The sequence below is a fragment of the Vombatus ursinus genome, unplaced genomic scaffold (genome assembly GCF_900497805.2).
Source record: "Vombatus ursinus unplaced genomic scaffold, bare-nosed wombat genome assembly UNPS02014798.1, whole genome shotgun sequence".
Lineage (NCBI taxonomy): Eukaryota > Metazoa > Chordata > Mammalia > Diprotodontia > Vombatidae > Vombatus > Vombatus ursinus.
In genome coordinates this window covers 28,534,189-28,547,389 of record NW_020954576.1, presented here as the reverse complement: position 1 = coordinate 28,547,389, position 13,201 = coordinate 28,534,189, and the positions used below count along the sequence as shown (strand labels likewise).

The following is a 13,201-nucleotide window of genomic DNA, read 5'->3' as shown; positions in this document are numbered from 1 at the left end:
TTTGTAGCTTTCTTGTATAATATTTTCTAAAACATTGAGACCAATTCACAGCTGCCTGTACTGGGTTAGTGTGGCTATTTTCCCCTCTAACACTTACTTTGTTTTTTAAACATTTTACCATGTTTGCCATTCCATGGGGATTAAAATTATACCTCAGAGTTCTTTTTTATTTTCATTTCTTTTGTTTATTAATGACTTTGAACACTTTTTCATTGTTTAGAATTTGATTTTTCCCGTGATTCTAGACTTACAAAGAAACTATCCTGTGGAATAGGACTACCTTCTGGAGAGGTGGTGGATTCCTCCTCTTTAGAGGTCTCCAAGCAGAGGCAGGGTGAATATACTTGTTGGGGACTTTATACTGGCAACTGCTTTTATGACTGGATTAGACTAGGTAGCACTGAGTTACTTTCCGACTCTCAAATTCTGTGATTCTCTCATTTTCTGTGTAGAGATTTGATGATCTCAGATTCCACAAAAGAAGGAAATGGACTGCAATAGAGTTTCAAATCTGAAATGTAAACTAGATCATCTATTTCAGCCTTCTCAATGTATGGATTGTCTGGGTGCTCAGATGAGTTAACCTAAGCTCACAAAGTTAGTCGCAAAGCCTAGAGTAGAACCTTAGGGTCAATTCTTGGTTCATTTCTCCATGATGAGGATGAAACTTCTAAAAATTTTCATGTGGCAATTAGGCATCAGTGTATCTAACTGATTTCTTAGAGATACTTAGAATTATGAATTAAGAAGATGAAGAATGTTGAGGATTTACCTGGTACATAGTACATATACACCTAATATACATACCTTATCTTGTTATATGTTGGGAACTGGTAGTCCAAAGACATATAATCTACAAGTGTGGACTGTTCATTTTTGTTATTTTCTGTTAACTTGCTTCATTTTAAGCTTGATCTGATTTCCTTTGGCTCCAATCCTATGCCCAAATATTTTAATATTTCTTTTTTACGCTCAAGTTTTATGGACACTGTTAAAAAAAAATCCTATTGTTTCTAAAGAACTAGACTGGGCTAAGATTTTCCTTTACTCTTCATTAGCACTTTCAAAAGTCAGTTTGTATTCACTTGTTATTTTAGATTATGAGAAGGTTGAATATGGAAATGGAAATTAAGTAAAGTCAATTCCATTATGCATTTCTGTTCTTAAGAGCATAACTAAAGAATTTTTTATAGGCATAGCTTTTCTTACTGACCAGTATAATAAAGACATCAGAACAGCTGCAAGGTATTGGTTACACTGCTGGAATTCATTTTGATACACATGGATTTTTTTTAATGCATTTTTCCCAGCCCTTCAAAATGTGATAGCAGGTGTGACTTTTAACCTTCCAAAGCAGAAAACTTAATCATCAGCATCTCTCATATAGCACTATATTTTGCAAGGAGAGGGGGACCAAAATGTGTGAAAGACTTGTTTGTTTTACAAAGATTTGGAAACTATTTTTATAAGACAGGGTTTTAATAAAAATAAACTTTTATGGTAAAAAAGCAGAATGTGGTTATATGTCATGTGTGTTACAACTAATAAGTCAGTACCAGCTAATACAGAGAGGAAGGAAAAAAGCCCCACATTAATGAATTTTGGTTTCATATATACACATATTCTTAAAACTAATCATTTCTAGGTCCTTATCTTAATTAGAACTGTTAAAAGGTAAAAGTTATGATATCCCTGGTGTGATACATAAAATTTATTGAACTAAAATAGACTTGCATGCACTTTAACTTACTAATGGCTAGAATCAAATCATAGCCTCTTATTTAAATAGCGTTATGACTTATGAACAAGCACAATTCATGGGTTTGCAAAATTTTCTGATATATTTTAGATATCCTAATGTGTAATAATCAGATATACACACATTTCTATATATCTTATAGACAGTTAAATCTTCATTATGGAAATTCATTGGCATTTTTGTGCAATTTTAAAGGTGAGAATTGATAACTCTTGCGTACCTATTTTTTTTTCTGAAAAAAAAAAAACTGTTTCTATAACCGCGTGAAGTAGATAATGCAAGATGTATTATCCCCATTTTATAAATGAAGAAACCAAAGCCAAGGGAGTTAAGCGAGTTACCCAAGGTCACAGAAACAGTCAGAAAGCAGGGATTTAAACCTAGGCCCTCTGAATTCAAATTTATTATTCTCCCTACTCTACCCTCTGCTTCATTCATTTCACAAAGTAACTAGATATTGCCGACAACCGTGTGGAAAAGTTGCAAGGTGTTATTCTAATATCTTGTGCAATTTTAAATCATAGAATCACTGCCATCACTTAGGCCCCTCAGCAGTTTCTTAAAAACAGAGATGAGTGATCAAACTGTATTAAAAAGATCCCCAAAACACTTCCTCACAGGAGTGTTAATATTACCTGTAATAATCAGATTATTCAGATAGATTTCATCAGTTACCAAGGATGCAAAGAAAAAAGTGAAGCTTTGAGGGAAACACCATGATGTAATAGTAAAAGCACCATAATTTTGGGGTCAGAGGGCCCAGGGCTCCAATATCTATGAGTTCTGAGGCCAGCAGATAAGTCATTTAACTTTTCAAAACCTCGATTCCCTTAGCTGTAAAATGTCGTGGTTGGACTAGCTGTCCTCTGAGGTCCCTCCTGGTTCTTACTATAATTCTCTGCATTTGGAATTATAGTAGAGAGAAAGCTCAGGATGAAGAATTCATAGGATCGTAGATCTTGAGCTCGAAGGAACTTGAGAGGCTTTCTAATTCAACTTGCTCATTTTACAGATGAGGAGATCAACCAAAGGAAGGTTTGCTCGGAGTCACCTATCCAGCTCCTTAGTAGCCGTATGATCCTGGGCAAGTCATTTAACCTCCACCTGCCTCAGTTTCCTCAGTTGTAAAAAGGGGATAGTTATAAGCATCTATGTCCCAGGGTTGTTATGAGGACCAAATTAAATAATGGTTTTAAAGAACCTTACAAGCCCTAACACACTATATAAGTATTAACTATTATTATTAACTTTCTTTCCCACTCCCCATTTAAGTTCTCTCCACTGCCTCCAAATACACCAAGTTCATTTCTGCCTCTGTAACTTCCCTTTTCCTTGATACCTTCTGTCCACTACATCCTTGAAACTTTCACCCAAGTTTTACCTAATTTGTGAAGCCTGCCAAGACTATCAATTTCTATATGAGTCTCTCCATTCTCCCAGATTCCTGTTGTGTATATTTTGACACCATTTAATTTCTTTTATTGTGTTCTTATTGTTTCATGTACAGAGGTCTTGTTTACCTAGCTAAATTTCAGAGTGCCTATCACAGTTTTAGGCATACAATAGATAGTCAATATTTGACTTGAATTGAAATAAAATAGGCTGAATTATATATAGTTTTAGTAATGTATATGTATATATAAAATTTTAATTCTTTAAAATTGGTGATCCATCTGTGGTAGTTACAGTAACTCTTACTTGATCCAAATATTTGATTACCCCCTTCAACTATTCTGTATAAATGGAAATTTACTATGCTTATAAAATATCTATCTATCTATCTATTTATCTATCTATCTATCTATCTATATATATATACACACAATTGCTTTTTTTAATAGATGATGTTGCTGATAGCATTTCAGTAAATCAACATTTATTGAGCACTGGCTATGTGCAAGACACTGCACTAGGCATAGGTGAGAGCTGGAGGCAGATGATTACAAAGATGAAGGACATACCATTTCCATCAAAGAACTTCTAATCTAGTGAGGGAAAATAACTGACACAAAGCAGAATTTACTTTATAGGTTAGATAAAAACATGTTTGTAGTTTCTCATTCACACCTAACAGTGTGACTGCTTTATTTTTCCTTTTAAGTGCTAGTAGGGGTAAAGCACCTACTCCATCATGCTGAATGGTTTCACCAATGCAAAAAGTTTTTTGGGAAAATGCATTTCAGCTAACGCTGACACACTGGGTGCTTAGCACCAATCTTCTCTCTTACTTAACTATAGCAAATACATAAATGCCATTTTCTGAATTTTGGAGGCCAGATATTTTGGCTTATACAATTAATTTTTCAAACATACTCTAAGCTCCCTCATTTTTAAGGGGTGACTGTGACTCTTTTCTGTTTTTATAGTTAGTGGCAGATGATCAAAATGACCAGTACTCTTGAATGCTTATCTTTTATACATATAGGAAATGCCCTGCACAAGTGGTTGTGTTTATTGTTATCCTTCAAGTCACTTGACACAGACCATAAACATTTAGCCGTGATGCATAAAAGATGGATTAGAAGCTTGGCTTAGCTTGTCTGCAGTTTATCTGTTTCATCTTCACAGCTGAATCCAAGTGTGCCAGTGATGATTCATGGTAATAGTTAATGATGAAGAAAGACTTTGTTTTTGTTGGAAGTCATTAAAAGAATTCACAGCCAACGTGTGAATCTCTTACTGTGAGTTCACCCTTTTGTAAAGCAATATACCAACCTGGATTTAATACATATAAATTAGCTTTAAAGCTTTTTGTTTTTAAGTAAAGTTGAACTATTTGATTTCATCATATTGCACCTAATTAGATTTCTAATGAGTATAAAACTGGCCTTCCAAATATTTTCTGAAGGTATTTTGGTTGCTTCTTTTTGCTCACTTCACAGAAAAGTTAGAAGTCCAAATTCCCTTATAAGCATTTCAGAGGTTCAGAAATATAACTGGCCAATCATTTGTGGTACATTAAAAACCTTTGAATAGTGTTTTTTAGTTAATTTCCTTATTACTTATTGCTTATTATCTTATTATAGAAAAGAACTTTGTCTAGACTATTTGAACATAATCAACTTTCTGTAACTTGTCACAGCATCATTGAATTTCAAACTTGGAATAGAGGTACAGCATAGTGCCTGGCACATAGTAGACATTTAATGAATGTTTATTGATTGATAGATGTAGGTAGTATTGATACTTCAGGTACTAAAAAAAAAGTAGTGTTTTCTCAGCAGAATTAATACAAATGTGATAAAGAAGTTTTGTGGCCATTATAGCAACTTTATCTCCTACCATTACAGTGTCCTTGAACCCTCTTCCTACTCCTTCATAAAAAGCCTCATCATTTTGATGACATTTGTTCATGCCAGGTTTTCCTGATATTGACAAGTTGGCAAAGTATCAATAGGAAAAGGAAAAAAGGATGGTGAATAGAACTAGAGACAATGCCTCAGGATGATCTTATGAAGAAACTGGATATGGTTAGCCTAAAGAAGATATGGCTTAAGCAAGAAAAACATGGTAGATACCTTCAAGTATCTAAAGAATTGTTTTGGATTAGACTTGTTTAGATTGGCCCCAGACAACATAGCATAGAAATTACAGAGAGGCTGAGTTAGGATCAGTATGAAGAAAAATTTCCCACCAATTAGATTTGTCCAGAAATGAAAGAGACTGGCTCTGAATTCCCACTAGTGAAAGTCTTCAGGCAGATGCTGGGGGATCACTTTGGCTGTCAAGGGAATTCTTGGTCAGGTAGCAGCGGTACCAGATGACCTCTATGGTCTCTTTAATTCATTACCTGTGATTCAGCATTTCTTCTTGTTACTTCCCCACTTTGATAAATCTTCTCTGTAGTTCTTTCTAATTTGCTTGATACAAATTTCTCTCAACCTTTTTCTTTTCTCTGCAATCTCTGGTGACTTTCCCCTGGTTTTCCAACCGTGCGAGTCTGCCTCCATTTTACTGTGCCTTGAGCTTCTCCTTTTCTCATCCTCATCATAGCCTCATTTATGTGTTCCACTGGAAGATAATGACTAAGTAGTTAGAGTAGTTGGCAGAACATCACAGGGACCCGCAAATACTAACAGATTTTTTTTCCGCGTTTAGTCGCATGGTTTTACTTCTGTTTAGTGCAGTCTAGCCTTTTATACCCAATATCTTCATTAGCCTACAAAATCTGATATTATCTTGAAAAGTCTTGCTGAAGATTTTATCATTATGTTGAAAAAAAAAAAGAAAGAAATCTGGGAGATGCAAAAAAAAAAAAAAAAGAATTAGATAGAATCCTATACAAAGGACCTTCTGTATGTGCCTCCTTAGCAGGCTTGCTGTTCACCTCCTCTGGTATATTCTGGCTGCAAAAAGCTGCAGTGGTAGGATTAAAGACAGAAATCCTTATATACCTTAGTGATCATGTTTTACCTCTAGTTATGCTGTAGGTTTTTCAGAACATCTGTTTGGATAGCAACTTCAGACGGTTATTATGTTTTCCCAGGAGGCATCTCTGTGGTTGCCCCAATTATCTGTTTTTCAGAATAGACTTCTGCTCATTGCTTTGATTAACATAAAATGAACTTGCTACTATAGCAGAAAGAAAGCAAGGACTTTTATTGCATTTATGGTTGTAACGTTCTCTAAGGGATACACTTGGGAGAAGCTAGGGGAGGGGGAGGAAAGAGTATTTATATCTTGTGCTAGACCAAATTATACACGGTAGAATTTTATTTCTTTGGAATTGCTTCTTTTGCCAGAAACTTGGCACCATGAAAAGGCCTGTTTTGAGCTTTTATGGTTTTTCTTTTTTTCTTAATTAAATTTTACTTCTTTTCAATCAACAAAAATTTGCCTTTTCTCCCATCTCACCTTTTCTTCCTCTTCACTGAGAAAGAAAAACAAGACCCCTATTATAAACATGTGTAGTCAAACAAAACAAATTCCCCCATATACCATGTCCAAAAGAAATATTTCTCAGTCTAAATTCTGAGTCTATCACCTCTGTATCAGGAAGTGAGTAGGATATTTTATTATGAGTCCTCTGGAATTGTAGTTGGTCATTGCATTGACCAGACTTCTAAAGTCTTTCAAAGTTGTTTGTCTTTACAATGCTGTTAATCTTGGGTAAATTATTCTGCTAGTTCTGCACACTTCACTCTTCATCTGTTCATAAAAGTCTTCTCAGGTTTCTCTGAAACTGTCCCCTTCATTCATTCTTAAAGCACCATAATATTTCATCACATTTATATACTATAATTTACTCAATCACTCCCTTAGTATCCGTTTCTTTGGCACAACAAAAATTTGCTATAAATAGCATTGTACATATAGATCTTTTTACTCTTTCTTTGATCTCTTTGGTGTGTATACTTGATATTAGTGTTGCTAGGTTGAAGTTTGATAAATTTTCCAGGTTAACAAATTTTGGGGCTTAATTCCATTTGCTTTCCAAAATGACTAGTTGAATTCATGGGTCTACCAATAGTGCAATAATGTGTCTGTTTTCCCACAGCCTATCCAGCATTTGCCATTTTCCTTTTTTGGTCAGCTTTGGTAATTCAATGAGTATAAGGTAGAATTAAATTAATTAAATTAAAATTTTATATTTTTCTAATTGTTAGTGATTTAGAGCATTCATATGGCTGTTTGTGTCTATTCATATTTTCCTCTGAAAACTGCCTGTTCAGAGCCTTCAACCATTTAGCAATTAATGGCTCTTATCCTGATAAATTTGTATCAGTTCTGTAAACATATTTGAAATGAGACATTTATTAGAGAAATTTGCTGCATTTCCTTATTTATCTGCTTTTAGTTTTAGCTGCATTGGCTTTGTTTATGCAAAAGCTTTGTAATTTTATGTAATTGAAATTTTACCTTCCATGATCCTCTCTATCTTTTGTTTATAAACTCTTCCTCTATCCATAGATCTGATAGGCGGTTTCTCCCTTGCTCCTTTAATTTATTTATGATGTCACCCTTTATGACTGAGTCATGTACCCATCTGGAACATATTGGTATACAGTCTGAGATCTTAATATTTACCTAGTTTTTGCCAAACTTCTTTCCAATTTTCCTGGCAATTTTTTTTTATCATATATTGGGTTCTTATTCCAATAGCTGGAGTCTTTGGATTTATCAAACGCGAGGTTGTTTTCCATTTTTTTTTTTAAAGGCAGTTGGGGCTAAGTGACTTGCTCAGGGTCACACAGCTAGTAAGTGTCAAGTGTTTGGTCTGAGGCCGCATTTGAACTCAGGTCCTCCTGACTTCAGGGCCGGTGCTGTATCCACTGCACCCCTGCCCCTGTTTTCCACTTTTTAAGGAAAAATAAGAAGTACTTTCCAGGACATGAACTTTTTGGTAGAGGCTATAGATTTAATATCTTTCGTAGGTCATTTCTGTAGTTTACATATAAATGTGCTCTGGCTAATGCACATGAACAATTACTAAATTAGTATACTCTGTTGTACCCCTGTTGATACTTCTATGCTCAATTGGTTTATTTGGCTGGTGGCTTTTGTCTTCTGGGCTATTAGTAAAATTAAAAGGGCTTTTGTTGAGCTTGGCAACTTGCCAAAATGCAAATAGTCTTCATAGCATCAAAATCTGTAAGAGTGGGTAGAAATGATCTAACTCAGTTGCCTCATTTAACAAAAAAAGTTTTATTTGTACCTTTTATTTTCACATCACATTGATTTCCAAATATGCATGTCCTCTCCACTATCCAGTTTAGTCTTCTCTTTCTTAAAAAAATTTTTTTTTTAAATTTTTAGGCAGTTGGGGTTAAGTGACTTGCCCAGGGTCACACAGCTAGTAAGTGTCAAGTGTTTGGTCTGAGGTTGGATTTGAACTCAGGTTCTCCTGACTTCAGGGTTGGCACTGTATCCACTGTGCCACCTAGCTGCCCCTTAGTCTTCTCTTTTAACAAAGATTTTTAAGTAACACAAAATCAATGTACACATTAACCATGTCTAACGAGCATATGCAGCATCTTGTACCCATCATCTCCTACCTTTTCAAGGAAAAGAAAGAAGTTCATTTTCACATCTGTTCTGATGGCTGAGTTTGGTCATCATAATTATAAAACTTTTAGTTGCAATTTTATTACTCTCTCCACTTACATTATTGTGACTATTGTGTATATTTATTTCCTGGTTCTGCTTATTTTACTATACCTCATTTCATAGGAATCTTTCTCATACTTCTCTGAACTCCTCATATTTGTCATTTTTGTGTGGTACAATAATTCATTATATTCATGTGCCACAATTTGTCTAGCTATTCCCCAATCAGTGAGCATCCACCTTGCCACCATTAATATATTTTATATTTTGCTGATGTGAATGTTTTGATATGTATGGGACTTTTCTTCCCCCTTATTTTACAGAGGAGGAAGCTGAAACCCAAAGAAATCAGTAACTGATCCAGTCCCATTGGTACTTAGCAACAGAACCCAGAGGTCCATTTAACTTCCTTGTATTAGAAGCTAATGGTTATGGGTCTTTGAAACATCTTTTGCTGTCATAAGAGTCTCTTACTGGATAGAGTTAAAATACAAGATTTAAAACATACCTATACATATTACATCACAATGAAGGTTAGGAAAAAATGCATGCCTACCAACATTCATACAGAATAGGGAAGAATGACTAAAGAGGAACGTTTAAAACTCTGACAGAAGGTAGAACTTAAATAGGGATCTGAATGTTAGAAGGAAATTATTGTACTTTGAAATAGAGGTGATGGAGTATGCTAATTTTTTTTTAAGAGTAGAATAACCTAGTTGAAGCTTCCAGGTCAGGAAAAAGTAGAATAGAAATGTGAAATACTGGTAATCCTAAAATGTTAGATAAAATTTGGAAGAACCATAGAGATTATCTTGTCCAACCCCTTCATTTTATAGATGATAACAATAACAACTTGCATTTACATAGTATTTAGTATATGTATTTTTGTCCTCCTTTTATAATAACAAAAATGGACTATATTTATAAAAGTCTTTAAGGTTAATAACACATTTTCCCCATGACAACCTTATAAGATTGGTAGTGCTAGAGTAGTATTATTTTGTAGATGAGAAAATTAAGCCTAGAGAAGTAAAGTGACTTGCCCATGGTCAGAGTGAACCACCTCTGTATAGAACTGGTTTGTTCAGTACTTTCAACTTTATTTTCCTTAGTGCAATTTCCTCTTCTTCATTAAGTACTTTGGGTGGTAGGATATAAGAGTCTATGTAAGTTGGCTTCACTGTCCTTAATGGTGAAAGTCGTTTGTTATTAAAACATCATTTAGAGCTCTTTTCTCTTTTTTGTCTATTTGCTGTCCTTACATTTTCACCGTTAAATGTCTTTAGAATGACTTGACTTAGTTTGGTCTGTTGCCAAGTTTTCTATAAATGTCTTTCCCTCTTTACTATGTCTTAGTATTTATGAATTGCTACTACTATAATCTTCTACCTTACTTCTCTGTAAGACAATTTTATATTCAAAACTGATTTTGCTGTTGGTCTTCTCTCTTTTTGGCAAGTAGGTAAGTGTTCTCTCAGGATGACAGTTCTTAGAATTTTGTTCTCCTCATTATGGCAAGTGATTTATATCAGTTAAATGAGTTATGAAAATTATTGTCCTTCCATCTATTTCCCATTTTTCATTCTTCAGTAACTTGTTTAAATAAATCTGATGAGAGAAAACCAATATGCACAAATGACTGTAGTAGTTAAAATGAAAACACTAAAATGAAGCTGATTGCCCAGTAACTGTCATACCCAGTCTTGGCCCCAGAGAAAAGATTAGGAAAAACACCTTTCTCTTTTTGTAGTGAGGTAAGCTGCCCAGGGCAGAGTGTTGTGTGTACTGTCAGATGCAATCTCCTCTCAGATCTATGAGACTCTTCGCTAAGATCTAGTGACTCCTTTCTGAGTCTGAAGTTTCCTTTCAGTGGAATAAAGGCCACTGTTCTGGTTGGTTTTGTTTAGCTAGTTCTCTTTTGAGAAATGACTATAATATGAAAACAAAACGCATCTATCAAATGTATTATTAAATAACAGTTTGTGAGGGTTTTTTTTTTAATGGTATACAAGCTTTTTATCATTTTTACTTTCTTCTCGCTTTACATTAATTTTATTCTTTGCTCTAAGAAGTCAGCAGACTGACTGTACGCAGACAGCTGATTCAGGAATGACTCCCACATCAGTTATGTTGTGAGGATCAGATGAGATAATAATGGTAAAGTGCTTAGCACGGTATCCGGCACATAGTAAGTGCTTCATAAAGATCAGCTATCATCATCATCATCATCATTAATGTCATGACTTGTTTCCTGTCTGTTAAAGTATAATTGGGTTCATTATTTGTGACAGTATTATTTGTTACCCATCATTGTGAAAAAAATATATATATATATATGTATATTAATGCTGTATGCTGCATTTAGACTTAAGTCGGCCAGAAACAATTTTGGTTAATTTAACATCATTCTATATCCAAGCTTCCAGTGCCCTCCAAATAATTCTGTGCTCCAAGACAATTTTAAGTAACATTTATAAGAATCTTGAACAAGAAAAAAGGTCACAGTGTGTAAAAATGCAGTTTGGGTTCATGTTCCCAGTTTGTTGAGTAACCAAGTCACCATCCCTTTCCTTCCTAGTCCACTGTCCTCTGAGACCTGTGAGGCTCTTCCCTCAGATCTAGATTGAGAATTTATCTGAATCAGAAGTATCTTTTCTGTATTAAAAGTTTCCTTTCAGTGGTAAAGAGGGTACTTCTCTGGGGTGGGTCCTAGCACCAGTCACTTCAGGGTTGAGGAAGGCAGTAATCTTATCTAGACATTAGTTAAATTTGATTATCACTCTTAAATCATTTCTCTAAGAAAGACCTTAGCTTTTGTTCTACCCATTTTCCTAAAGGGAAAAGTCTGGAGAAGAATGTTATTTCCTAATATTTCCAGTTTTATTAAGAAGGTTTTTTTAATACGCATCTCCATCAGGTTTGGTGCCTTCTGAGAGGGAGAGAGGGAGAGGGAGAGAGAGAGAGAGAGGGAGGATTCTTTTATGGAAGAAAGAATTTATATTTGTGTTTGAGGCTTCTATGTAGTTCATAAATGCTTGGCCTCTGTCATTTCTCACATATTTTCCAACATGTTTTTTCACCATTCTTACACATAAACTACTTTTCAATCAATAAGTAAGAATTCTTTTTTAACACCTGTATTGTACCAGGCACTGTGCTAAACTCTGAGGATACAGGGACGAAGAAAACCCAAAACTAGCCCTTCTCTCAAGGAAAGATTAGTCTACATTTGCGTTGAAATCACAAAGTTTCAAAGTATACATTAATTTAATATAGAGGAAGAAGAAATATGAGAAAACATCTCTCTTGAATTTTTGTAGAGGAGGGGGACTAATGAATGTAAAACACTACATAGAATTTAGACATTTAATATATTGATTAGTTTTGCTGAACTTCCCTCCCCCCCTCTTTTTTAAAATTTTTTATTAGGAAGGGATGGTTTTCTGAAAGGAGAATGAGATAGGGATTCACTGGGAAATGAAGATGATGTAAAAACAAAAGATATCAATAAAATTTATTTGTTATGGAGAATTTGAGTTCCCTTTTTTTTTTTGGCCTCTTAATTCTCTGCAACACAATGTAAACTACAATTATTTTCACAGTGGGCTTGTTTTTATCATGAATACTGCAGTACAAGATAACTAGTGTTCCATGAAATGGTCTTTGGACTCATGATGAAAAACAATTCTCCCCACTCCTTTATTTGCCTCTCCAAGGAAAGCTGGTGAGGCATATTCCCATTTAGCAGCAACTTCCTTTATATTAAGAATATTATGTTATATGATAAAATTCATTTCTTCCAGTAATATGTCTGCTTATTGGTTCTTAGACAAGAATGTCACATTTAGACTTCCAGCCGCTGAGTTAAGGTTTATCTGGCCCCAAATTGTGTTACGTCCTTGGCCCCATTTCCCACCGTTTTGCTGTTTATTCAGCAAGCATTTTTAAATGTTTGCTGCATACAAGCAAAGTGCTAGGGATAGAAAGAAACAATTCCATCTTTTGAGGAGCTAACATTCCAGTAAGAATGAGCCTACATTCATTCACCTGAGTGCCATTGTCACTGAGAATGTGGAACAGATCTGCAAATGACTGAGGGCCATTTAGTATTTTTCTTTGTTTTGTGGATTGCTGTGGTCAAATAATTTGTTACTAAGTGATCAGCCTAATGATAATGATGATCTCCATACTTAATTAGGGTGGTCCTTGGAAAGAAGACAGTCAGTTGCTGGGACTGTAACTGAAATCTTTCCAGTTTTGCAAAACCTATCAGAGCTTGTACTCTGTTTGCATAGCCTCCAAGAACATAAGTTCATTTCCACATTATAATAAGGGACTTATATACTTAAGGGGGAGGGGAGGTGCAGCGTGGAAAAGGAGAAATGGGGAGGG

The 13,201-nt window shown here is 34.9% G+C and overlaps 1 protein-coding gene across 6 annotated transcripts in view; it reads left to right on the top strand.

Annotated features, from left to right (window-relative positions):
* Nucleotides 1-13,201, top strand: part of LOC114050154 (protein dispatched homolog 1) — a 234,920-nt gene that overhangs the window by 196,694 nt on the left and 25,025 nt on the right. The gene's annotated exons all lie outside the window — the stretch shown is intronic.